Source organism: Ambystoma mexicanum, chromosome 7q (genome assembly GCF_040938575.1).
Source record: "Ambystoma mexicanum isolate Mex_15411 chromosome 7q, UKY_AmexF1_1, whole genome shotgun sequence".
Taxonomy (NCBI): Eukaryota; Metazoa; Chordata; class Amphibia; order Caudata; family Ambystomatidae; genus Ambystoma; species Ambystoma mexicanum.
Genome location: NC_090941.1, coordinates 1,013,525,973 through 1,013,551,239, shown reverse-complemented (window position 1 = coordinate 1,013,551,239; position 25,267 = coordinate 1,013,525,973). Strand labels below are relative to the sequence as shown.

Genomic DNA, 25,267 nt, shown 5'->3' with positions numbered 1-25,267 from the left:
CATGTGACGTCTCTATTGGTACTCGCCTCTGTCATGGAGGGAGAAGACATGTGACGTCTCTATTAGTACTCTGCTCTGGCATGGAGAGAGAAGACATGTGACGTCTCTATTGGTACTCGCCTCTGTCATGGAGGGAGAGAGAAGACATGTGACGCCTCTATTGGTACTCGCCTCTGTCATGGAGAACTGCTGGTGCTCAGAATCGCAACAGTAAATGTGCTGACACAGACAACATGGCAGACAGTACTGGCCCATGTCAAACAGTGTCTTGAGCCCTGTTCTTCATGAGGAACATGCGGGATAGTGTTTACATTGAAGGTTTTGGAATCGGAAGACTCGAGTTCTGATCCTAGGCAAATCCCTTTTCATGTTATTTTCCCTCAACTACCAAAATGGAAGCACTCGGAAATGTGCTGAAAACAACACCATGTGTGTGGGGTTGCCCCTTTAAGAATACGCTGCATGACTTTGTCATGACTGACTACGGAGCCACAGCCAGCAAGTGCGCCAGAACGGCGGCTGTCTCCATGAAAGCCACTTCTGTCTCTGTAGCTCATTTGTTGGGCCTGTGTCAACACGGTACTGAAGCCCCGCTGATCTGGGAGCCTTCTGATCTGGGTAACCCCAGATCAGCACCTGCAACCTGGGAGCCCCCAGGCCACTGTCCTGCTGTGTGAACAAAGCACAGCTGCTAGCCCGGTAGCCCCCGGCAGCTGATGTTGAGCTGTGTGGCCATGATAATCAGGGTGATCCCTGCAACTGCCCGTGACCACGGTACTCTATGTATCTGCTGGGTGACACCCCATCACTGATAGACTGGCCTGTTTGACCACGGGTCCAGTCCCAACAATGCGCTTTGCATGCCATTTTACATTGCCTGCACTGCAACCGCATCCATGATGCTCCCTAAATATTAAGTTGTGAAGGGTTGAAACATATTCTAAACCGCCCCACCAATCACACAGCTACTAAGAGCAGGCCTCGGAGGATAATTGGGAAGGCACTTGCGCCACACGCAGAAAAAAAATACATTACAGCCGAGTTATTTCCCCGACGTTCTCCACTGGCCAGAGAAAATTGTGCAAAAGACAATCAAGGAATGTATGAACGCCTTCCCTCCCAGAGCCATTTTCAGGACGCGAGGAAGCTGGGTGCGTAGATTACGTTTTCTGCGGCGCGTGCATATTATCACCGCCTTTGCGCCAGGGCGGGCCTATCAGGACGCAGCAGCGTGCCGGCGTCCAATCCCACGCCGCCGCGGACTGCCCGGAAGCCTCTAGTCTAGACAATGCGGCCCGGCGTGTGGAAAAATTCCATTAAGTCGCGCGCGCACTTCAGCTGCTCTCCAGGTAAATACTATGACAAGAGCGCATTGATTTCCAGCGAGCTGGCGCGCTCAATTTACATGCTCTCGGAAATCGATAGGCCGTCAAGGCAAATAATAATAACGGGTGCTAAGCCCTCTTTATGCTTTCCTCTTGCAGGGAGCCAGCCGCCAGTGTAAATTTAGATGCATTTGTTCGCCCTCTGCCGGTCCACTCGGTGCCCTTGCACCGCATGCTGTTAGTGGCAGCGCTGCAGATTGCTAAAGGCTGCAGATTGCTAAAGTCGTTGCAATTTTCGGAAGAAGCCCAGCGAGCTCAAGTTGCTGCATGCTAGTCCCACTCAGCCCTGTCTCTTTCCTTTGCAGTACCAGAATGACAAGGAAAAACAGGACTGGATTAGCTCTTCATACCGCACAAGGAGCTACTTGAGATATCTTGAAGTCTGGTCAAGAAAAGCAGTACTTTGTTGTCTAAGGTGCCAGTTACTCAACCAGGCCTGCTCTTTTTTAGTTAAAAAAAAGGCCTGGGAGCCCCTCTACCGAGAACGAACACGGCTAAATGACCTGTTCTTTGGGAAGGTGCCCACTCGGGAGGGTCGACAACCACGTTTTAGCTCACTGCACCTTTCACAGAAGAGAAATATTCATTTGCCTATCAGTCTGGTCCCACCCACTTGGGCAGCCCAGCACCGATGCTAGATAATTCTCCTTTGAGCAAGAGTACCAACAGCAACCCCAGACATATGTTTTGGCCTAGGCGGACCTCATCAGTGAGGTGAAGCTGTGCCTCACTAAGCACAGTGAGCAAGGGGTCCACGCCTGGATTACCCTGGGTAATTTAGGGTGAATCCCAAGTTCCTAAAAGTTCAAAAAGGTCTGGGAGCCCCTCTACCGAGAACGAACACGGTCAAATAACCTGTTCTCGGGGAAGGTGACCACTCGAGAGGGTCTACAACCACGGTTTAGCTCACTCTACCATTCACAGAGACAACATTTCCATTTGCATATCAGTCGGGTCCCACCCACCTGGGCAGTCCAGCACCGAAATGCTGGGCAATTCTCCTCTGAACAAGTGTACCAACAGCAATCCCAGACACATGTTTCGGCCTAGCCGGGCCTCATCAGTGAGATGAAACTGTGCCTCTCTAAGCAACATTTTTTTAGTTCCTTTTTATTTTTGTCTGCTTGGCGGCGCAGCCATCAAGTGTTCTCATGTACATGGCAGAAGTCTGAGGATGTCAGTGGCTCTACTATTGCATTCAGAGCATTTCAGGCTCTGTGAATCCTACATGCAAAGTAGTGCATTACAAAAGTACACACCCAGCAAGGAATCCTCTTAATTGGACGTTCAAACAGAAATGGACAGAGAGGGTGTACCCTTACAGCATAAAGGATAGGAATAGAAGTTTGCAGTGGTTGTGAAAGTATATTTTTTAATTTCCACACCCAGCTTCACAATTCCTGCCCCTGTGCACGTGATGGGAAATGAAGAATACATGGCAAATGCCCATATGATGCTTTTAAACACACACGCTAGTCTTTTTTCCAATGCTTGTCTTTGCATTCTGGTACGTGAAGTGAAAAACGACAAATACCATAACGCACAGGCAAAATAAGTACTACTCACACCTGACTGGCAACAACTTGAAATATGTGTGTTTGAGGGTGGGAAATGATTTGTGTAGTCTAACCTAGCCGATGGGAGCTGATTTGATCTGTCTCCAGTTGAAGATGCGATTGAGGCCTGTGCTTGGAGGGGCGGACATTTTGGAAGTGTACTTTGTAGTCCAATTAAGAATTTCACTCTCTGGGGGTACTGCTGACCTCTTCCTGAACAATATCTTGAATCCAGCCACATGGAAAAGCTGGCCATCTCCCAGCTTACTCTCCACACTGTATCTGTTTGTAGTCTCCATGACCATCAGTCTAGCTTCAGAGCAGCCAGAGCCACGGAAATTGCTCTCCTGAACACTCGTGAAGATCTGCTCACTAATCTCCATTCAAGCCCTGTTTCTGTCCCCATCCTATTTACCTTTCCTCTGCTTTTGACATGATCAATAATGCCATCCTGATCAATCGACTCTGTGGGAAACTGGGCATCACGGATCAGGCCCTGGAGTGGCTGACCTCCTTCCTCTTGGACCGCCCCTCCTAGTCATAACTTTGTCCCTTTCTCTCCGCCACCTCTTTCTCTACCTGTGGCGTTCCCCGGGGCTCTAACCTCTCACCCTGGTTTTTCAACCTCTACTTGGCCCCTTTGGCCCACCTGATCTCCACCTTCTCTTCTAACTTTCAGTGTTATGTGGATGACACTCAGCTCTCTTTCAGACTCACCTCAGCCTCCTCTCCTCTCTCACTCATTCCTGACTGTCTATCCGTGATTCAGGATTGGTGCACCTCCAATGATCTCTGCCTTAATGCCAGTAAGACTGAGATACTTCCCATTGGGACCCCTGCTCCTGCTTTCACTCTCTTACACTGGCCACTCTCCTTCGGCCCTCTTCCTTCGCCTTCCTGTGAGGCAAAAACCTTGGTGTCATCTTCGACTCCACTCTCTCCTTCTCTCCTTACATCACAGACCTTGCTAGTAAGGCCCACTACCAGCTGCACCTCCTCAGAGGCATTCTTCCTTTCCTCTCCTTCCCCCAGAAGCTTACTCTCTCCAGAGCATTGGTTCTCTCTAGGCTGGACTACTGAAACAGCCTCTTTCTCAATCTGCCTTCCTCTACTCTCTGCCCTCTGCAACTAATCCAGAACAGGACTGCAATACTTATCCTTGGGCTCAAGCCCAGGGACCATACCTCCCTAGCCCTGAAATCTCTCCACTGGCTCCCGGTGGCTGCAAGGATCAAGTTCAAGACCCTCTGCATCGTCCACAAGGCTTTCTGGGGCTGTAGCTTGCACTACATCCAACTCTCTCTTCCAAAACACCTTCCTTCTCGAGCCCTTCGCTCAGCCGCCTCTAACTCTCTGAGGGTCAGATGCTTCTCCAGGCAGAGAGGGGGGGTGGAGGGTAGATCTCTCTCCTCTGCAGGTGCCTCCCCCTGGTATGGCCTCCCTGCCCCTCTCAAACTTGAGCCGGACCACCTGAAGCTCCGGAAGCAGCTCAAGACCTTCCTTTTCGCCTTTGCTTTCTCTCTCTCCCCTATTGAACTACCTGTCTGCTGCGCTGGCTGGTGGTCTGGCTACCCAAAGAGTCTCACTGGGTACCAGGCTCCTCCATGACCAGTCTTCCTCTGCACCGCCTCTGGGCCATCCGCACACTTAGGGGCTGTAACTGTCACCCTACAGTCCCCTGCCTCCTTGAAATTACCCAGAGCCGTGCTGCCCAGGCCGCACTTACTCAGAGCAATGCTGCCCTGATTGCACTTCACTTTTCCTCTCCCTGGCATTCCTCCTCGACACCCTCCCTGCACTTCTCGTTCTCACACTTGCACGATCTGAATAACACAAGGCCTAATAAGATCGTTTGTTTTTGTCCTCCCTGTCTTCCCTCCCTTGTCTTGTCGCGCCTAGAAACACTTGTGTACAGGCGCGTTATAAATGACTTATCATATCATATCCTGTGGGACATGTGCAACAAAACTAACTGGACTTTTACTCTTCAGCTCAATTCTAGAATGCATAGGTAGATTTTTTGAAAAAAGTAATGCTTGGGGTTATTGTTGGTTGTGCCCAGAACTCTTTAGATGTTTTGGGAACCCTTCAGAAAGCGTTTTTCTGGTCTCAATTGCATTTCCTACTGAAAAATCGTAAATTGCACCTGATTCACAAAACTATGAGAAAGACCATTTGCGAACACGAAAGATGGCAAAAATGTTACCTTTGACTAAAAAGGCATAAGCGGTGCAACTCCGGCAGAAAGGTAGGAAAGGGGCTTGAACAAAGTGGAGCTGCACTCTGCCAAAATGTGTCTTGCCAAAGCGCTGTTTCGCTCTGAGGCACAACACTCCTGCTCTAGACTAGCCACACAGGTCCCAAAATCACCTCTGGGGTGCTCTTACCCACAAGCAGAAGACTTGTGCACAAATGTTTAGTTTATGAACTCTCCACAAAATCAGTAGAACCTTAGCATTCTCTCGCCACTCTTTCCAAATTAGTATATATAGCTTCAAATTTACAAACACAATTCTGTTAGGGTGAGGTTTGAGACAAATTAAAAGTGCAGGCAGTAGGGTTTGCTTTACTTAATCAGAAGGTTTTAATGCTGACTTCCTACCACAGCCATATTTCAAATGTCAAATGTGGTCATTCTTATGTTCCCAAAATGCTCTCTGCTATTATGCAAATGTCCAGGATTGGGTTCATTGAAGAGATATGGTGCAGCTCTGTTGGACATGGGCTGGGATGCCATCTTTCAGCCCTGTCCACATAATCATCTCCTCCACACACACCCACCCCACACAAAGGAGGGGTGATGTTCCCAGAGTCATTTATTTTCCGTTTCCATAATTTTTCGACGGTGTGGCAAATTGTAGGCAATTCAGAGGAAAACACATACATGGTACAACTTGATCACAATAAAATAAATATGCCCCTGTTCCAACCGGACATCAGGCAGATTTGAGCAGTGTGCAGATCAACAGAAGCAAACTTTAATTTTTATTTTTTTACTTCCTGAAACTTCCGGTTACCCAACGTTTGACAGCAATTTTAGGTACAAATGCTAACACTGATTTTATTTACCCTTTGACCTCGTGCCATCTTTTACTTCCAGAAAAAGAAGCTGTCTCCTGATAACCTGGGAAATGGCCACCAGGCAACGTTATCACATGGAACCGATAAGAACCTTGTTTTTATGAATCTGGCCAGTGTGCGGGTTCAACGTGTGATTTGCGCAAACTGTGCTGCGCTTAGGATTCTTTGCAAATCATTAGGAGTCTGGAGCTGGCAAGTGGCCACAGACACAATTTGCACCATCTACACCTTGGGTCTAATTCGTGGAATTCTTTGCACGGTTCAAAGTGACTTTGCACCGCTGAAAAGTGACTTTGCACTGCCGACTTTGCACTGTAAACATAAACTTTGCACAGTTCCATGAATCAGGGTTTCTGTCGGCAGTGCAAAGTCACTTTTCAGCAGTGCAAAGTCACTTCGAACCGTGCAAAAAATTCCATGAATGGGGCCCTTTGTATATAGTCGTTTGCTAAAATAGTTCTGGATATGAACACAAATAACACAGCAAAAACGCCAGTACAATGGTGGGTGGGGGAGGGAGAGAACGATAGAGGGTGAGCGGACAGAATAAAACAGAAGCCAACAACACCTGTAGAGCAATTAACATTTAGTGAGGTGAGGGTGATTGTTAATAATCTTACGTGAGTTGGTGTCCAGCGGATAGGAAGAAATGATAGACAGGCAACAGCAGGAGAGGAGGAGCGGCTGGATTAAGTGTGGGGAAAGAGCCATGTTTTGAGGCTTTTTCGGACAGCGGTGAAGGAAGGCGCAGACTCTATTCTGGGAAGGATTTGCACCTCCGGCACTTTGAACGCGCAATGTTTTTTGACTCGTTGGTCTTACACCACCCGTCAAGGCGTGGAGTCAAAATCTCCGGGAGGCCAGCTCAGCCCTTTACCCTTTGCATAGATGGGCGGGAGCATAGGCTGGGCACAGGGCCTACGTGTGAAGGCTTTGGCAAGAGCCTTTTCGGTTTGCAGCTGTGTGGGGAACATGCTATATTAGTGTCTCGGAATTTAATGTGTTCCTTGCTGCTATTCTAGCTGGGGCGGTCCTCGCCAACAGTTGTCGCGTGCATGCGACAGCGGAGTAAATTTATAGAACGCTGCTCCAAATAGACGAATGCCAGGCGAGCATGTAACATTTTCCAAGTGATTTCTGCGCCTGTTTGAGTGATAGGGTGTGCTTCTTCTCTTTATAGCATGTGGAGCTTCAACACAGTGGATGCCACAGGCGGCACCAGCCCCCAACAGCCAGCATGGAGATGTTTTTCATTGTGTCTGGCGACAGGGCAATGGTAGTCAATGCTGGTACACTCTCTGGGGGGCAGCCTTTCATCCCTATCTGTTTCAGTATTCAATATGCCAGCCCAGGACAGGACCCTCATATTTCCACCTAATTAGCATACCATTTCTTTTTTGATCAATACTATGCATTTAACCTATGGGTAACCCATCAACAAAACAAGCAGCATCCTACCCTGCACTATACAATATCTTGTGCTAGTGAGGAGGCACACCTAACAACCAGGTCATCACTGCACCCTGCATGAGTGGTCCCGCCGCCTACTCATGTAGCTATAGAGGGGACCATCAGTTGACAACCACAAGTGTAACTCCCATTTTTGAGGCAAACACTTCCAGACAATCACATACGCCGCTCCCTGTGGAGAAAGTCCTACGCCCACACGGTGGATCGAAACATGTTGGGTTCATAACATTGCATTGTGGATATGTTTTCCCTTCTCCGTTTTGACTTTTTCATTTGTGTTGTAAAATGTTTCATCTGTATAAGTAGCTTTATTTCTTTTTTTTTCTTTTTTCTTTTTTTTTTTCAATATGGAACGCTTCACGAATTTGCGTGTCATCCTTGCACAGGGGCCATGCTAATCTTCTCTGTATCATTCCAATTTTAGTATATGTGCTGCCGAAGCGAGCACAGTAGCTTTCTTTCTATATATAGGGACTTGAGTCTCCCTCTAACCTATTGTGGTCTGTTTTAAACCATGCCACCACTTCCCTTACAATGGAATGTAAACAAAGAAATGATTAACAAGCCTATTGGTTTCTCAAAATTGGCAAACAGATCAAAGTCCTGCCATATGTAAAATAACAAGGGACACACAATTTAGGAAGCAAGGGCCCCATATGTCTATCCTGTAGCCATTCGCTCATAAGATATGATAGGTTATTCATAACGTGCTTAACACCCAGATGTTTCTAAGCGCGGACCCAGGGATGGAACCTGTGTTGCTCCGCGTCGGCTTGCTTCCAAGGAGAGCGCGTTGCCCCTGAGCTATCCTCCCGAGACATCAGGTATGCAAAGGCCTCACACACTTTCCTGTCCTTGGTTGGGCCTTTGAGTCGAACCTGCTTTTTTTTAACATGCCTACTCTAGCATCAATGCTTCAATTGGGCAGGTATTTGCCGGTCCTGAGTATCTGTACTTCTTTTATTTGAAAGGTATGGTGACGCCACTTCTCAGCGCGAAATACCAATACATTTAATGGATGAGTTCTGGCACTTCCCAACAGTGAGCATCTACTCTGGGATAGTGAGTACCAGCACGTCTGTGTTTCTATTTCATTGGTGGGAGGTGAGGGCGAGGGAGTAAGCGATGAACTAGAGTGTGGAAGGGAAGGGCCTCGGGGCTTGGGAGCGATGGTATCAGAGTATCTTCATGCATCTGGCATCAGCTCCCAGGGCATCCTCCAGTGCAGGCCTCACCCTTGCAGTAATGCAGAGAAGAACTACAGGTGCGTAATCACTAGATGTACAGTTCTCGATTCGTCGCAAGACCTACATTAGCAGTTCTCTTGATTGGAGTTGGTGGGAGTGGATGATCCTGGGAGAAAGTACCAGCCTATGCCTTGAAGTCCCTAAGTTTATTGAAGCAATTATAGCAAAGAGTAATGACATAACTATGGCCAAATAAGAGAAAATAGACGTAGTTGACCCCCCCTCCGCCTGTGAAATTTGGAATGGCTCACCATCTTTGTCTATCTGTGCGATCTTTATAACCATCTGTCTGCCCTATACTGGTCTCTATTCCAAATATGGACCTTTGGTACGAAATGTCATCTTCAGTTCTTCTTTCGGTTGGATAAAGGGATTGAATAGCATGTATCAAGATGTTAATGTAAATGGTTAACCAACACATCTAACTTGACAACGAACGGAGCGAGCAGCACGTAGACACCGGCCTACAACATTCCAAGAAAACTGGATTGCCTCAAAGCCATTGGCTCTTTGAACCACATGGTTCATTGCCCTAAGAACCTTAGCTAACTGCCCTGAGAAAGACCCACAAGGGTTGAAACACGTGTCGCCTGACCTTCACCCAAAAGACAATGCGTCTAAACTACATTTCAAGGCAAATAAAAACTTTCATGTAACAACCAAAGCGAAAACGCGTGTGATCCTTTCACAAATAAGGGTCCGAGTACTTTCCTTGCAAGATAACCTGGACGTTTATGTTGAAACTTCCCCTTCAAGAGGTATTGGGTTCGCCTCTTCAAACCTGTGACCTTGCAAAAACATTCCAATTCCAAGTGAACCATTCACAGAACCCAGCACAGGAGTGTTCACTATCTAGAACCCTACTTTTTTCTCTCTAACATATCTAACTAAATGTAATTTTATTATTTTTAACCAATACCCAATAAACATTCTTCAATGAAAAAAAAAAATAACAGTTCTTTGAAACATTAAGTCAGTGGGTGTAGACTGGAATTATCACACAGCCAGTCACGTATTTGCTTGCATTCAAATTTTCTATTGAAATTGGTTTCATGGTGCGCCATGAAGCCCATTGGAGAATAGCACTATATAAGAAATACAGATAACACATACATAGGAATTGTAAAGTGATGTGACACTTCTCAGCTCTTTGCACAATCTTTTAAAGGCTTAAGAAAAAAAGGAAAAATGCACTAAGCTTGAACTGATCTGTGATTAATCCTGATTCTGGCAGAGTCGAGTGTGGGTGCTGTATTTCTATACAGAGGACGGAAATGCGGCGGTGCAATGTAAATACTCCATTTTCCTGCTTTTGCTATTGGTTGGCGCATTACGTTCTGCCTATGATGCTAAACTATCGACATAGGAATTGAAGACAGATGGGAGATGCTTCTGAGGAGGGACACATAGCTTGGTTTAGTTTAGTTTCTTATATAGCACACCTAACCCAAAGGTATCTGGGCGCTTTTGCTTAGGCTCACAACAAATTGTTACATGAGGTGAGAACATACATATTACACACAATAATAAAATACAATGACAAAGAAATCATGTAGACAACTGACTTGTGTTACAAATCAAGTCAAGGTTTGCCTAGCAGGAGGGTGAGTACAGCTAGATACAGTATACTATAAAGTTAATTCGATAATCCTTCGAGGGCGGCCGCCTGGTGTTACATATCAGGGCGAGGGTCCTGTGGGTGTTGTCGGTCATGCTAGTCCCTATGGCCATTCCGGTTCAATAACATCTCCTCCAAGCGCACAACACACCCCGGGCCCTCTCTGAGCTAGTTCTTTTATTTTGAAGTATTCCAATTTTATTTCTAAGCAGTTTTTTGAAGGGTGATGGCTTCATTGCAGCTGTAAACCAGATCCCTGTGTAATAAAAATGTCTGAAACAAGTGTGCCTTCAGCAACTTGGGTTCAAAGCAACATGTGTGTCCTTGCATCTGTTCCTTGCACTGCATTATTGTTAAAAATCATTATTGGCAAAGCCACCAATTCTGGCTCTTGTGTAGACATGATTTAAGTATGTGCCATGCACTACCATATTATGACCTGGTGCTAACACCATTTGCCAACTGCTGTCATTTTATGGCCAGGTAGTATCATTACAACAGTACGTATACAATGACTACCTCTTGTCTACACAAAGCCAACGCTGTTGACTTGGCAAGCATTTGTTTACGGTGGGCTAAAGATATGCAAGCACAGTGAGTATTTGCTTCTGTCCTGTAGGTGGCAGGCTCTTTCTCCTTGCCTCCTGACCCATTTTATGGAGGGCTTTTGATGCAGTAGCTAGAAAGAAGTCTTACTGGGGTCTCTCTACCACAGGGGGGCAGTGTGCAGGGAGGATAGGGCTGCAGCAGGGCCCACCGCCTTTCCTGCACGCAGAAGTGACAGGAAGGCGTGGCCCGTGATGCAACTATTGCGGTCTGCAGTTCCCTCTTTTGTTGTGTGCAAGAAAGCTATGGTATTTAAAGCGCCCAAGTATCCCTTTGTCATGCGCGATAAGGCCATCCAGTCCTGTTTCTTTTTTTTTCTTTTGGATTCTGGGACTCGTAGTTTTGTTTCTTTCCCTTGTTAAATTTGGTAAAATAAGAGTATCGGAATTCCACGAAAAAAGCAGAATGGGTGGCTTCTTATGCATGGCATGGGTAAGTCAACCTGTGTGCTCGGGATAGCTGAAGTGCCATAATTATGGCAAATCAGGTTCTGAAAGGAAAAGGCAGTTCACACCAGCATGCCACATTGTACAGTACACGATCTGAACATCCCTGGCGGTGCCCTCGCGTTGCCCCGTTAGCGATGTTTAGATGCACGCCAATCTGTGTCCCTGTTTGCTCATGAGCATTATCAATGCACGTGCTCGCTCACCAGTGCATTAAGTGGCCTGCCAATGCGAGCCGGAGCTCTTAGGAGCCTGTGGCCAAAAAGGGGCGTGGCCTGGAAGGGGGTCGGCGCCACAATTAAGAGGCAACACTTGCCTCAGCGGAATGCTGCCTGTTAGGCCACGCCCCCGTAAGAGCACAGGCTCGATTTTGCAATAGGGGCGTGGCCTAACAGGAGGCATTCAAATCAGGTTAAGTGTTGCTGCCTAATTGCGGCCCCTACCCCCTGCCAGGCCCCACTTTCACCGATCATCGCCCTCACATCTGGGGCGCACAGGTGATGATCCCTGCATTTCTAATGAAAGGTGTGCCTTGCAGGGAGTTGGTGTCACAATGAAAGGGCAGGCGGGGCTTTTATTTCTAAAATCTGAAGCACTCGTGTATACGCGAGAGCTTCAGGCTTTAAAAAAAAGCCTTTGGCTTCTAGTAGGCTAGGGTAAGCAGAGGCATTAGGGAGCTTTGGTACGGCCCTGTCTCCGACACAATTGTTGGAGCCTGCCGGGGCTCTGTCCCGGCCCATTTAAAGTCCTGTCTCTCGGGCTTGATTTTGGTAGGGACTTAGGCCTGCATTGCAGGGGCCGATGGACAGAATGCCCACTCTGTATGGGCCCCGAGAACTTGGCAATCGCACATTATGGATGGTGCCTAGAAGGTGAAATCCAACATGTGCTACTTAATGAGCATTCCCTTGTATAAGGTTTATACAAAGCATGTGTAAGTATGACATGAATTTGTTATATATTACTAATATGTTGAGTATATTTATATCCCATCTCACAAATACCATATACATACATGTCCTTTTTGCTAATGTTCTTCATCAGCGTATGAGCTGCACATCCACGAAGCTCGAAGCACACAAATCAGCCGTAACCCAGGTCACCAAATGAACATTGAGTCTTTATTCATTCAAGTTCAAAGTTCCAAATTGTATGCCACAGAGCCGCGACATCAACACAACAATGTGCTTCGCAACGTACTTCTTGCTTGTGAAAATACGAACTTCCAGCGGTGGCTACTAGGGGCGCTGTGGAGTCTGTGACTTAGCTCCAAATGATTTTCCTATGTTCACATTTCAGGTGAAAGGGTTTTCTTCAAACCTTTTTAAACCCACCATAACTTTCTTGGTGTTGTTATAGATTTAAAAGTATATATGGATAAAAACATCTCTAAATACGAGGAAGAGATTAAAGAAAGAAAACAAAGAACAAAATTTATAAGAGATAAAGAAGATTACGCAACAGGACGAATATACACTCTTGCCAAGAAATATGATACTATAAGGAAAGGCATTGACACACAGAAGCAGTTGCAAACACCAGAAATCTCAGAGGGAGACTCGGAAACCGAAAATAGTGCAGGCTCCTCGACAGACTCATTCATATCAAGCAACAATGATGAGGCACCTCCAAGGTTGAATTTTTTAGAAGAAATGAGGTTGCTACACCAAGTGGGCAAACAACACAATGAAGCGGACAAAACATTAACAAACAAAATCCCACCACCCAAACAAGAGGAAGAGCAGGCGAGGGAGAAGAGGACAAAGGAAAAACCAAAAAAGAGAAGTCAATCAACAGGCCTTCAGATGCACTCTGGGTAAAACAGGAAGTCATATCAACAGACCAAAAACATCAAGTTGTTAATTTGTCAATGAAATAACTAAGTAGCACTGAAGTAAAGGTACTTGAAAAGGTATTATCTTTGTGTCTGACGTCCAATTACGACTACACACAATCTCAAATTGATTTACATTGCTTCATTCGAAAATTAAGACTGGCGAAACATTTTGCTAACAGTGACAAAATAAAAGTTAGGACAGAGAACAATGAAGCACCGTCCGAACTAACGGTTAACGATATCCCAATGTTGAACACCCTTGAAACTTTATATATGGAAAATGACGTTGGAACCAAAGACAGAAATCCCAAATTAGATCAATGGACTACAAAAGTGTCAGCCAACTTAACAACAGATATAAGACCTTTTTGTAATCTTAAAAAGAAATCGAAGTTTAGTCCTCAAGTACATAATACACTGAATATTGATCTATTTGAAGATCTGATTGTAGAGGAAATGAAACAACTTGCCTCCCATCCAAACAGAATGAACCATAATGTAACAAAAAAAGAACAACAAGCTATAAAAAATCTACAAATGGATGATTCGATAGTAATAAGAATGGCAGATAAAGGGGGCAATGTGGTAGTCTTACATTCAGAAGACTACACAAGAGAAGCTCTACGTCAATTAAGAAATAATGAAAACTATCAGAAACTTTCAAAAGACCCATATAAGGACTACACAATTGAATATGACAACAAACTAAACAATTGGTTTGAAGCAGGTCTGATTTCCAACAATACCTATTATCCATTTAATTCCTAAACTACATACATCTGCTACCAGACCCCCTGGCAGGCCAATAGTTGCATCTATTGATTCTCTCTTAGAGAATACTTCCAAATATCTGGACACATTTTTGTTTGCCTTTGTAGAAACTTTAGCATCATATACACGAGATACAACAGACTTCCTGATGCAGATAGACCAAATACTGTGGAAATCCAGTTATCTGCTGATTACGTTAGATGTAGTCTCAAGGATTCCTATCAACTAGATCACGAAGTAATAAAGAAAATCTTTAATGCTACTTGAAATGCTAGCATTTTGTCTGACACATAATTCTTTTATGTGTGATGGCCAATGCTATTCCCAAATATGTGGCACAGCGATGGGCACAGCAGTAGCCCCCACATTTGCAAATTTATATATGGGGACATGGGAAGAGAAGTTATTTGCAGAAGAATCAATAGTCATATAAACCAATAAAGTTATCGTGTGGCGTCGATACATTGACTACAGCAAAATGGATGTGATCTTCCTGGACATTAAGGTGAAAATTGCAAATAACAAAATAACAACAGAGGAATATAGAAAACCAACAAGTACCAATACAGTTCTACATGCAAAAAGTGCCCATCCAATGAATCTAAAGAACAGTATTCCATATGGAGAGTTTCTTCATATGAAAATAAATTTCAGTGAAACCTCCACTTTTATTCAAAATGCTAAGATAACAGCAGGTAGATTTGAAACCCAAGGCTATAAGAGATCTGTCATCAACAAAGCTTATAGTGAATGGAACAAACAGACCAGGCAAGAGCTTCTGACTAAAATAACAACAAAAAATGCAGAAACAAAGGCGGACCATTATAGTGAAAAAAAAACAAATCATCAGGTTTATCACATATTTTGATAATGGCACCAAGGAAATCAAGAAAACATTGGCCAAGCACTGGTATATCCTGAGAAAAGATCAAGACATCAGCCCAGTGATTAATGTGAATCCAAGTGTAACATTTATAAAGGCCAAGCCTTTACAATCTAAAGTTTCTCCAAGTATGTTTCTGTCCAAATTAAAAACAAATTGGCTACCAGAAAAACCAGTAGGGTTTCAGAGGTGTGTAAAATGCAAAGCTTGCAAATTTGGACAAAACATGAAACATTACATTTACCCGCAAACAGGGCGAGATGTTAGGATTACCAAAACCATACATTGCAGTACCAAATTTGTAATATATGTGGTAACTTGCAGCTGTAATCTCTGGTACATAGGAAGTAAAAAGCTGGAAGTCAAGATCAGACTCTTGCAGCATCTCAGAGCAATCAAAAACTTGGATCCCACTTATCCTCTAACAAAACATGTTTTTGATATACATGGAAGAGATAATCAGTCCCTTAAGTTATTCGGCATAGATCATGTACAGCCACATGTAAGAGGGGGAAACAGGGAGCGCAAATTGCGACAACTGTAAAGTCGATATATAATTGACTACAACACCAAGTCCCCCGGTGGACACAATAAAGACGAAGAATTGTATACATTTATAGGGGAGTGACATGACTAATATAATGTTTCAAAAGACCTTAATAGTTCTGGATGGATATGGGAAAAAGAAAATAAATGTTATGATGGATCTAGTTTAAATGAGAAAAGAACTACGTAGCAGGGGCAAACAATAAGTTGCCAATATTGGACTATAACTTAGTATACTCACTGAACAAGCTTTTTTCTATATGTGATTTTTCAATGTGTGACTTTTTCAATGTAGGTTTGATTGTGGTAATATAGTTTTCAATTCTAGTTCACATCTGCACATTTAGCTATCCAGGTTTTAGCACATTGGTGGTAACTATACAAAATAGGAGAACACATTACATTGAATTAGATCTAATATATGGGTGAAGATACAATTAAATGGCAAATAGAAAGCTACTAGATAATGCATGTATTCAATTAATGTTGTATTTTAAAAGCACTAGGCACTTTATCATATGAGGCATTGAACCTCAATTTCAGGTATATATAGCATATTTGCACACGGTATTACAACCAGCTAATATTGCACAATGCACTAGGCACTTTACCATATAATGCACTGAATCCTAAAGTCAAACAAATACAGCACTTTTTGCACATGGCATAATTAGTCATCTAGTAAGTAGCTAAACTTGCCAAAAATATAAGATCACTTGATCTTTATTAATATATTAATAAAATGTAGCCCCCTTTCAAGCATTAGTCACTTTACTGTTGCAATCTAATGGTTGAATATTGAAAAACCAAATTGAAGGTGTATATTGCTACCTAGCACATGTCATCGAACAGTACAAACTCTCTATTTTAAGCAAATGTTTCACCAAATCACATGCGAAACAAAACATTTTGTCTTTCTCCCCCTATCCTTTATCCCTCTCCCGTAACACAAGCACTTTATAATATAACATATTGGATACTACTTTGCCTAAAACTGTTTGTGACTTTGAAATGTACGCGGTGAGAAAAGACTCATTAAACATGGCCGCCATCAAAAGGCGAACAGCAATGGTAAAAGCATTGGTCTAGTGGTTACAACACAGGAAAGAGATCCAAGACAAACAGGAGATGTAATATAATTTATTTTAAACATGGTGTCAATTACAATCCGATGAAGTCCAGTTTGGGGTGAAACGCGTTATTTCAACTTTTTCACGGGTGAGCGCTTGAATGTCCACACCAAAAAATAAAGGACGTTTTTATTAATGGAGAATGCACAACTGTGTGGTGTGCTTTTTTCAGGAATGCAAGATGGAGGAGTGCCTCTGTGAGCTGCTGCTTTGCAGTTCGTTTTTTGCTTTGGATATATATATATATATAAAATATCTGTCTTGGGTTGATTAAGCTAGCACTGCCCTCTTCGACAAAGACAATTTCCTGGAGAAAAAAGGATTGCATTTGAGCTAATTTGCATACCCACAATGCCTTGCTGTTGTGGCTGAGAACACAAGGTGAACTTGCAGAGATGGCTACTAGGTGGCGTTGTGGAATGTCTCACTTTGCTCAAATGGACTTTCCTACTTATACATATATATATGAGAGATACGTTGTTTAGTTGGCTGTGCATGAACTACCAGGGCTATTCTGACGCAAATAGGTCCCTTTTTTTGCCATCAGAAATGCAGGCTTTTTTTACGTGGAGGATGGCATGAAAATAGCAACACTCTGGCACTAGGACAGTTTTGCGGCTTTCCACAAACCTACAAATCCCTGGATGGCTTGTAAGATGGTGCAAAGCCGTTTGTGGGCTTCAATTACTGACTAGTCTTCTGGGAAATTTTATTTCAGAATTACCAAAATTCCAGGGATTCTTAAAACCAGTTGTTTCACAAACTCGGTAGCATTTTAAAAGATCTGATTATTTCTTCACTCGGTTCATTACCAACATTGTTTTCCAAATGTATATTTCGCAGCTCAGATGAACCAAGAAATATGATGAATATTTGCCTGTTTTCCTTCTGGAAGGAATATATTGCCCCCCCACGCCCCCTGTGCGGTCACTTCCAGCGGGTCCTCTTTTCTGCAATCAATAATATTTGCATACATAGAATACGTAGCATTGAAGAAGCCAATGGAAGGGACACTAGGCTTTGCACAAGGCGCCGGCTGATACCTTTAGCCACATGGGCCACAACGCTTGGAAACCAACAGAGAAGACCATGTGAGATTCAGTTGTTTACTGAGATGTCATTGTTTGCAGACTGCTTCCCCACACTGGAGGCTGCCCGGTAGACCTGGCATCGTCCCCATCCACTGTGGACACCCACCTCATTGCTATCCACTGTGGATTCCCACCACATTCCCATTCAGTGTGCATTCCCTTGTGAGGAGATACCATTATCTGCAGAGTGCTTCCCCACCATGGATGCTGCACTCTAGACCTGGCCTTGTCACCCTCCACTGTGGATTCCCACCTTGTCCCCATCCACTGTGGATTCCCACCTGGTCCCCATCCACTGTGGATCCCCACCGCTTCCCCGTGCACTGTGGATTCCCTTGTGAGGAGATGCCATTGTTTGCAGAATGCTTCCCCACACTGGAGGCTGCCTTGTGGACCAGGCCTCATCACCATCAACTGTGGACTCCCACCTCATTGTCATCCACTGTGGATCCCCGCCTCGTCCCCATCCACTGTGGATTCCCACCTGGTCCCCATCCACTGTGGACTCCCACCTCGTTGCTATCCACTGTGGATCCCCACCGCTTCCCCGTGCACTGTGGATTCCCTTGTGAGGAGATGCCATTGTTTGCAGAATGCTTCCCCACACTGGAGGCTGCCTTGTGGACCAGGCCTCATCACCATCAACTGTGGACTCCCACCTCATTGTCATCCACTGTGGATCCCCGCCTCGTCCCCATCCACTGTGGATTCCCACCTGGTCCCCATCCACTGTGGACTCCCACCTTGTTGCTATCCACTGTGGATCCCCACCGCTTCCCCATGCACTGTGGATTCCCTTGTGAGGAGATGCCATTGTTTGCAGAATGCTTCCCCACACTGGAGGCTGCCCTACTGTGGACCCCCACCTCATTGCTATCCACTGTGGATTCCCACCACATCCCCATTCAGTGTGCATTCCCATGTGAGGAGATACCATTATCTGCAGAGTGCTTCCCCACCATGGATGCTGCACTCTAGACCTGGCCTTGTCACCCTCCACTGTGGACTCCCACCTCATTGCCATCCACTGTGGATTCCCACCTCGTCCCCATCCACTGTGGATTCCCACCTCGTCCTCCTGCACTGTGGATTTCCATGTGAGGAGATGCCATTATCTGCACAGTGCTTCCCCACCATGAAGAATGCACTGCAGACCTGGCCTTGTTGCCCTCCACTGTGGACTCCCTAAATAGGGCCCGTTTGGATTCACTGATTGGTCCAGCGGAGCAAACATCTAATGACAAAAAGGGCAGCAAGGGGGCTGAAATGGAAACTGCGGAAAAACGATGCATTAACATATTATGGCCTTTTTTCTTAAAGCAATCAATCCATTTGCTGGTGATGGCCATTCAAAGAAAGAGCGCCCATTTGCTAATTAATGGAGCTTCCAGCCAGCGGGCGTGAAGTGGGAGGTTTCGCAATCTGACGAGCCGTGGTGGCTGGCTCCCTCCTCCTTTTACATTGACCTCACCCCTGCCCTCACCCTTTCCTGACCTCTGAGGGATGCCAGTGGGGAATAGAGCCGGCCCAGGGAACCGTGAGCTGCCAAACCCTCCACCACTTCCATGGAAGGTCAGAGAACCAAGGTGCAGGCGAGGGAGGTAAGCAGAGGTCAGACAGATGGACACAGTGCTTTCGTTTTTACCCGGAACTTGTACGCAGGTGGAGCCGGATGGAAGAGCTGTGGGGTCAAGACTAATGCAACGATTATGGCACCCTAAGCAAAGTGACATTTTCCACCCACCACAAGCTTCTGCTATTTTTAGGGGCAGCTTGATGCTACAAGTCAGTGGCCCACAAGGCAGCCATCTTGTCTTATCTTGATACAGTATTTTCCCGGGCAGGAAGATGATGTGCCCAACCAACATGGCCACAATAAACTGCAGGGTTTGCAGTATTCTGATGTAGAGTAGGACTGCTCGTGTACAGTAGCTCATTACAACGCTGTAACAAGGTAGAGTAATAAAACATGAGTACATGTACAATTACACATGTAACACAAATGCATACAGACGCAACATGAGGAACCATATTGAAAGTCCGGAAAAGTCCTCCTGAATGTTCAAAAAGATTGAATAATTGCCAACTGGGACTATCGTAGTCAGTACCTGTTATCCTTTAGTTATGCATCCATTATTCACTTATTAATGCATCATCAGTGAACTGTATTGTAACATACTACCATGGGTATGAATTGGGCCTAGGGTTCACAGTGCCCGCCTACCACCCATTACCTGCAGCGTTGTCCAACGCCAGGCCTTGAGGGCCGGATCCATGCCTCGTTTTCAGGATACCCCTCATTAATATTCATGAGATAAGTTTGCAAATAATTCTAAATGAATGCAAATATTTCCTCATGAATATTAATGAGGGATAACCTGAAAACCGGCCAGGATTCTGGCCCTAGAGGCTTAGAGTTGGATTTTTTTTTTTTAAATGTCTACATTTTGTCTATAGCGCAATGTACCCTTGGAGGGCATACATATATAGTGTGAAAGACAGATCAAGTTGTGTATTTGTTTTATTTTTGAGCAGATGCTGTGTCTCTTTACATAGTAGCAGAATTATTTTACTCTGACCAATTGGCAGTCTTGTGTTGCAGACTAACAGGACGTGTAGCAAATGCCAGAAGGGGCTCTCTGAGGGTTACATTTGTGTTTCAACATGTGGGTTTTATTGTTTTCCTGATTGGCAGGGTGTCTGTGGAGAAGGCAGGTGTGCACAGGTAAGACACTGGGAATCTGTGGAGCTGGGTCAGTGTATGAGGCAGGGGTTTTGTTTTGAGGGGAGCCAGTGGAGGTGACGTTGTGCGGTGGTGCAAGCACCCCGTTACTAACTCCTGTCATCGTTCTTGTGGCTGCATCCAATATGATCTTTGGACGCTGCATGTCTCTGTCCTTCATGCTGCTGCGGGGTGACATGCTTTTGTCTATGCATGCATGTTTGAGGGCTTCCAGGACTTCCAAGTGGTTATAATTGCAAAGGAGATATATACATTTTTAATGCAGTTTTGTTTTCATGTTCTGCAGCAAAGATGATTGCTATAAGGGATCCCACTTTTGTATTGTGGGGCCGGCAGCGGTCACGTCACCATGTTGGTGTGCCGGTATCACCCGGACCTACTTGGTTACAGAGTAGGAGGACCCTGTGAGGCTGTGTGGACACAGCTTGGGCATCGGAGCACTTCTGATGCACTTCGGCTGGTGGGGGGCCTAGACCAGCAGGGACCTGCAGGGTCGTGATCACACGGTATAGGCCTGCAGGCCCAGAATGAGAGACGAGACAACAGATGTTCCATGGTTGGAGTCTGCAGCCATTCTGATGCATGTGCCTGCAGTTGCTCCTCATGGCCCAAGGCATTGCCTTTTCTTTTTTCTAATCCGAACTGCTGACACCTGAAGTCAGCCGTGTAACCGAGCAGCGCTTCGGCTAAACTAATTGCATGATGTCTCTTTAATCAGAAACAGGATGAGTGCTCGTTTGGCCAGCCTCTCCTTTTGTTTTTGAGTAAAGAGCTAACATGCAGCAGGAAGCCCATTAACTGTGCTTGGTTAAAGGGCTTCCACGCCGTATTAGCTCTTTACTAAGAAATAAAAGGAGAGACTGACCAACCCAGCCCTCTTTCTGTTTTGGAATAAAGAGACATCAAGCAGCAACCCCTGCAGGCAATTCTTTAACCAGAGCTCCATGAATGCAAAACTGGGGGAGTGGGGCTATTGTTGGGGGCTCTTGTTAGGGGGAATGTCCTAAGCACTCATACTTAGTCCCCCTCAAGTTACCAAGCCACTTAAATCACTGCCTACAGCTACATATCCCGCACATCCTATACTGCTGCCATTGGGCACCAGTTCCAATCGCTGTGTCCAACTGGCAGGTGATGTTATTCAGAAAAGCTGTCCATGGATGAAAACTTCCAAACCTCTCAATAAATTACAGCCGCAATCCAATAGTGTTTCTGGCAGAAAGCAGGTATTGATCTATTGATGATTAGATTGTTAAGCACATGGGTTCCAACACATTCATATAGAAGCAAGCGGTTAACAAAGGAAACAAGGCAGAGTCGTCTTCAGTCCAGTGAAGTGCCAGGGCATGGATTGTATCTATATAGGGCTGGAAATGGAAATTATTTACTGTGGGATCCCACCAGTGATGGGGGAGGGGAGATTGTTCTCTCTGCCCTGTAAACATTTGCTTCTCAAAAGATTAATCGTGAACACCTCTACAAAAATAACCAAATCACCCAAGAGAAGAGTGTTTCCTACAATGTTGCAGCTCAAGTATAAAAGGTGCACACCTTTAAATATTTACTGCAGAATATAATCCAACACGCCATTTAATGGGCATTACAGACCGACGTAAGTAAGTTTGAGGTAAGTGTCTTGCCGCATACCGGCTTTGCACCGAACACACTAAACTAATTGAAAGATGCAAATGGGTTTTTCCGGAAGTGGGTAAATCTGGTTCATTCCAGCACTGGTTTTTACAAGGTGCCACATGTATACACAAAAAATCTGGGTTGGGTGGTGGGGACAAGGGAGGCAGATGGGAGACACTTGTGTGCATGATGGAACCAAGCAGGAATTTCAGTGGGCTGGGGCCTGCCGGGCCCCAGCAGCCTCTTAAATCTTGGCTCACTAATCTGCCCTGGCAGCTCTAGCCACTGCACAAAAAGGCTTGTTTTTCTAAAGCCTGAAGCTCTCACTCGTGTGCGAGAGCTTCAGGCTTCAGAAAAAAAATGTCTTTCAGCCATAATGGTGGCGCCGCACCTGTGAGGCATCCCTTTAAGCAAGAGATGCCCATGAGCCGGCGCCACCAGTATGGAGAAAACATAAGGCCGCTGGGAGCAGAGGCCTTGTTTTCTAAATACTGAAGCTCCCGCGCATTCGTGGGAGTTTCACTCTTCAGAGAAACGGCCTCTGCTTCCCGTGAGCCTCCCCCTTGCAGCCTTAATGGTGATGCTGCCCCTCCCCAGCTCCCCTCGCCAGCTGGCGAGCGGCAGCATCACCATTAAGGCTAAATAGGCGAGGCACTGCCCCCTGCCAGGCAAGCCTATAGAAAATGAATGCAGAAATCAGCACCCTGGATAGGGTGCTGATCTCTACAAAAGGCTGCCTGGCAGGGGCTCGTCAAGGGGCGTGGCCTAATGAGCCAGTAGCTGACCCCGCCCTTATGTAACGCCCCCTTGATGAGCCCCGGCTCATTTTGTAGTGCCATTTAAGGCACTGGAACCAAGTGACAGATTACGTAGGTTTTCTAAAGTCACTGACCCTCAGTGAAGGAATTGGGAGCCATGGTGCAACTTCAGCGGTAAAAATATATTTTTTATATAGTGCTTCGAACTTTGGCAAGGGATCGACTGTGCTGCATTCTTGACATGAAGAGGTGGAGCCTTTTAGAGAAAAGCACAGCGCATGGCCGGAGGCCTTCTGGGAAATGAAAGGCTTGAGGTCTTGTATTTCTGCGAGCACACCGACTGCGGGCCGCAAACTGAAATGATGAGAAATTCTGCGGTTAAGAGTACATTTATCCTCCGTCCATTCTGCACAAGTGAACTTCCAAGCAGCCCCACTGGGCAGTCCAGGGTCAGCAGTGATGGCATTATCTGTGTGCAGGTGCCAGTGCAGAAGATCCATTGCCTGCGTGTGTGCCATGTGCAGGGAACTGTGCAAGCGTGCGCTACAGGGGCTGGATTACAGAAACTTTGCACCGGTGCAAGTGTAAAGGTGCACGGTATTAGCACTAGGCATAGCTCTCAACCTTTTTTGACAATAAGGCGGGGGAAAACTAGGGTGACCAGATTAAAAAAAAGAAAACCCAGACAGGCCATAAACATAAAAGTAGGACTGCCGTAAAAACATATCAAACGGTAGTCCTACTCCTATGTCGCGGACTTTTGCGGGGGGGGTGCGGGGGTTGGAGGGAGAGCTCCCAGACACAATTCTCTCATTGGAGGAGAAGGGGGATGAAATGGGGGTGTGAAAAGCATTTCACTTGCTGTTCACGCCCCCATTCGCGAGGAAGGGTCGCGCCGGGACCCGATTTCGGGATTTCGAAATCGGGTCCCGGAAAAATTTGTCTATGGCTCCAAGGCGGGTGAAACAGATGAGCTGGCGTGTGGGTGGGTGTCTGGATGGTGACACCCGCCAAAAGTGGGTGAGTGGAGAGCTATGGCACTAGGGCAAACTTTGGCCTGGACCCAAAAACATTGGGGCCACACAGAGCTTTCAGTGGGGTGGTAAAATGAGGGGGGGCACTCATTTGGTTGTGTGGCCTAAGTATGAGTGATTAGGCTATGCCCTCCAAGAAGAGCCCTCCTCCGCCCTTGCATTCACAGAGCTGTGGTTAAAGAAATGCCTGCGGGGCTCGCTAACCCTCCCAGGCAACCCTTTAACCACACATCTCCCTGAATGTAATGGACTGCCTGCTGAGTGATGTCTCTTCATTCCAAAAAGGCTATGCCTTTTCTTTTTTATAATCCGAAGTGCTGACATCAGCAGGCAGCCGTTTAACCATGTAGCGCTCAGCTAAACGGCTGTCTGAGAGGTCGGTGTGGCTGAGGCTAGTTGGTGTGAGCCCTCGGCAGGGCCCAGACTCTATCTACGCTGGCACTCGGCAGCTTTTTCCCAGAGGGCCTTGAGCCCCAGGGAAGTGGGTTAGAAGCTGCCCACATTTAGGCAGTCTTGCTACACAGCTAAACATTCTTTAATTCTTGATATTAAATGTGAGCTTTGCAGCGTGCACGTTATAGTCTGCCTTTGCTGGCATCCAACAGCATTACCACTTCCTTGCCTTTGACTCTGGTTTCATCTGCATTAGAACCTTGTGGCTACAGAGAAATTACTCGTTTTTCGGTGGACATTGAATATTTCATCTCCCCTCTGTCACCCTGCCCCATGTCAAGCAGCAGCCAGTAGCATCCTTGCTGCGTTCTCCTTTTTCCATTGTTATTGATGCCTGGGTCTTTTTTCCGAACTGTAGGTAAGGAGGTTGCACCAGACAGCATATTGAAATGGGCGCCCACTAGCCCTGACCATTGTACAAGAGGCTCAGTATGTGCCCAGCTAGACCTGAATTTGTCATTGCAACATTCTGGTGCATGAGTGCGGGTAGACATGGCTGTGGCCGATGTCCACCGTAGTCCTGCGTTTATACGTACCTTGAGGCTCGGGTGGAGCTTTGTGGTTGGCGCTATGGTCCATGAGAGGGAGTCTTCTAGGTCCACTAGCTGGATCACTGTAATAGGTCTTCCAAGCGTCATGGACAAGCTACCATAATGTCTCTTCTAGGCGTGATTGATTGGATGTCCTATTATCTTCTAGATGCGTTATCGATTCTCCCCACTTACCTTTATTTGTCCTTTGCTGGCAGTGTTCATACATAAAGGTCCATTAGACGGGCTAAATACGATTAAAAAATCTTCTGTTTTGAAAGCAAATGAAAGTCGCCCTCGCTCTTTTCTGCATTAGAATTCTGATTATAGAAAACATTGCATTCACAATCGTCCAAGTCAATTATTGTTTGTTTGGTTCAGATTCCCGCTATCTTCCTGACCCCAATAACTGCCCCAGTCTTCCAGCATAACTGACATCACATCTCACCA

The 25,267-nt window shown here is 45.8% G+C and overlaps 1 protein-coding gene and 1 non-coding gene across 4 annotated transcripts in view; one reads left to right on the top strand and one right to left on the bottom strand.

Moving 5' to 3' along the window:
- PDE2A (phosphodiesterase 2A) overlaps positions 1–25,267 on the top strand; it is a 2,546,881-nt gene that overhangs the window by 1,208,012 nt on the left and 1,313,602 nt on the right. The window lies entirely within an intron of this gene.
- Positions 7,834–7,940, bottom strand: LOC138528982 (U6 spliceosomal RNA). The gene has a single exon (XR_011284350.1). It is a non-coding gene; the product is annotated as a U6 spliceosomal RNA (small nuclear RNA).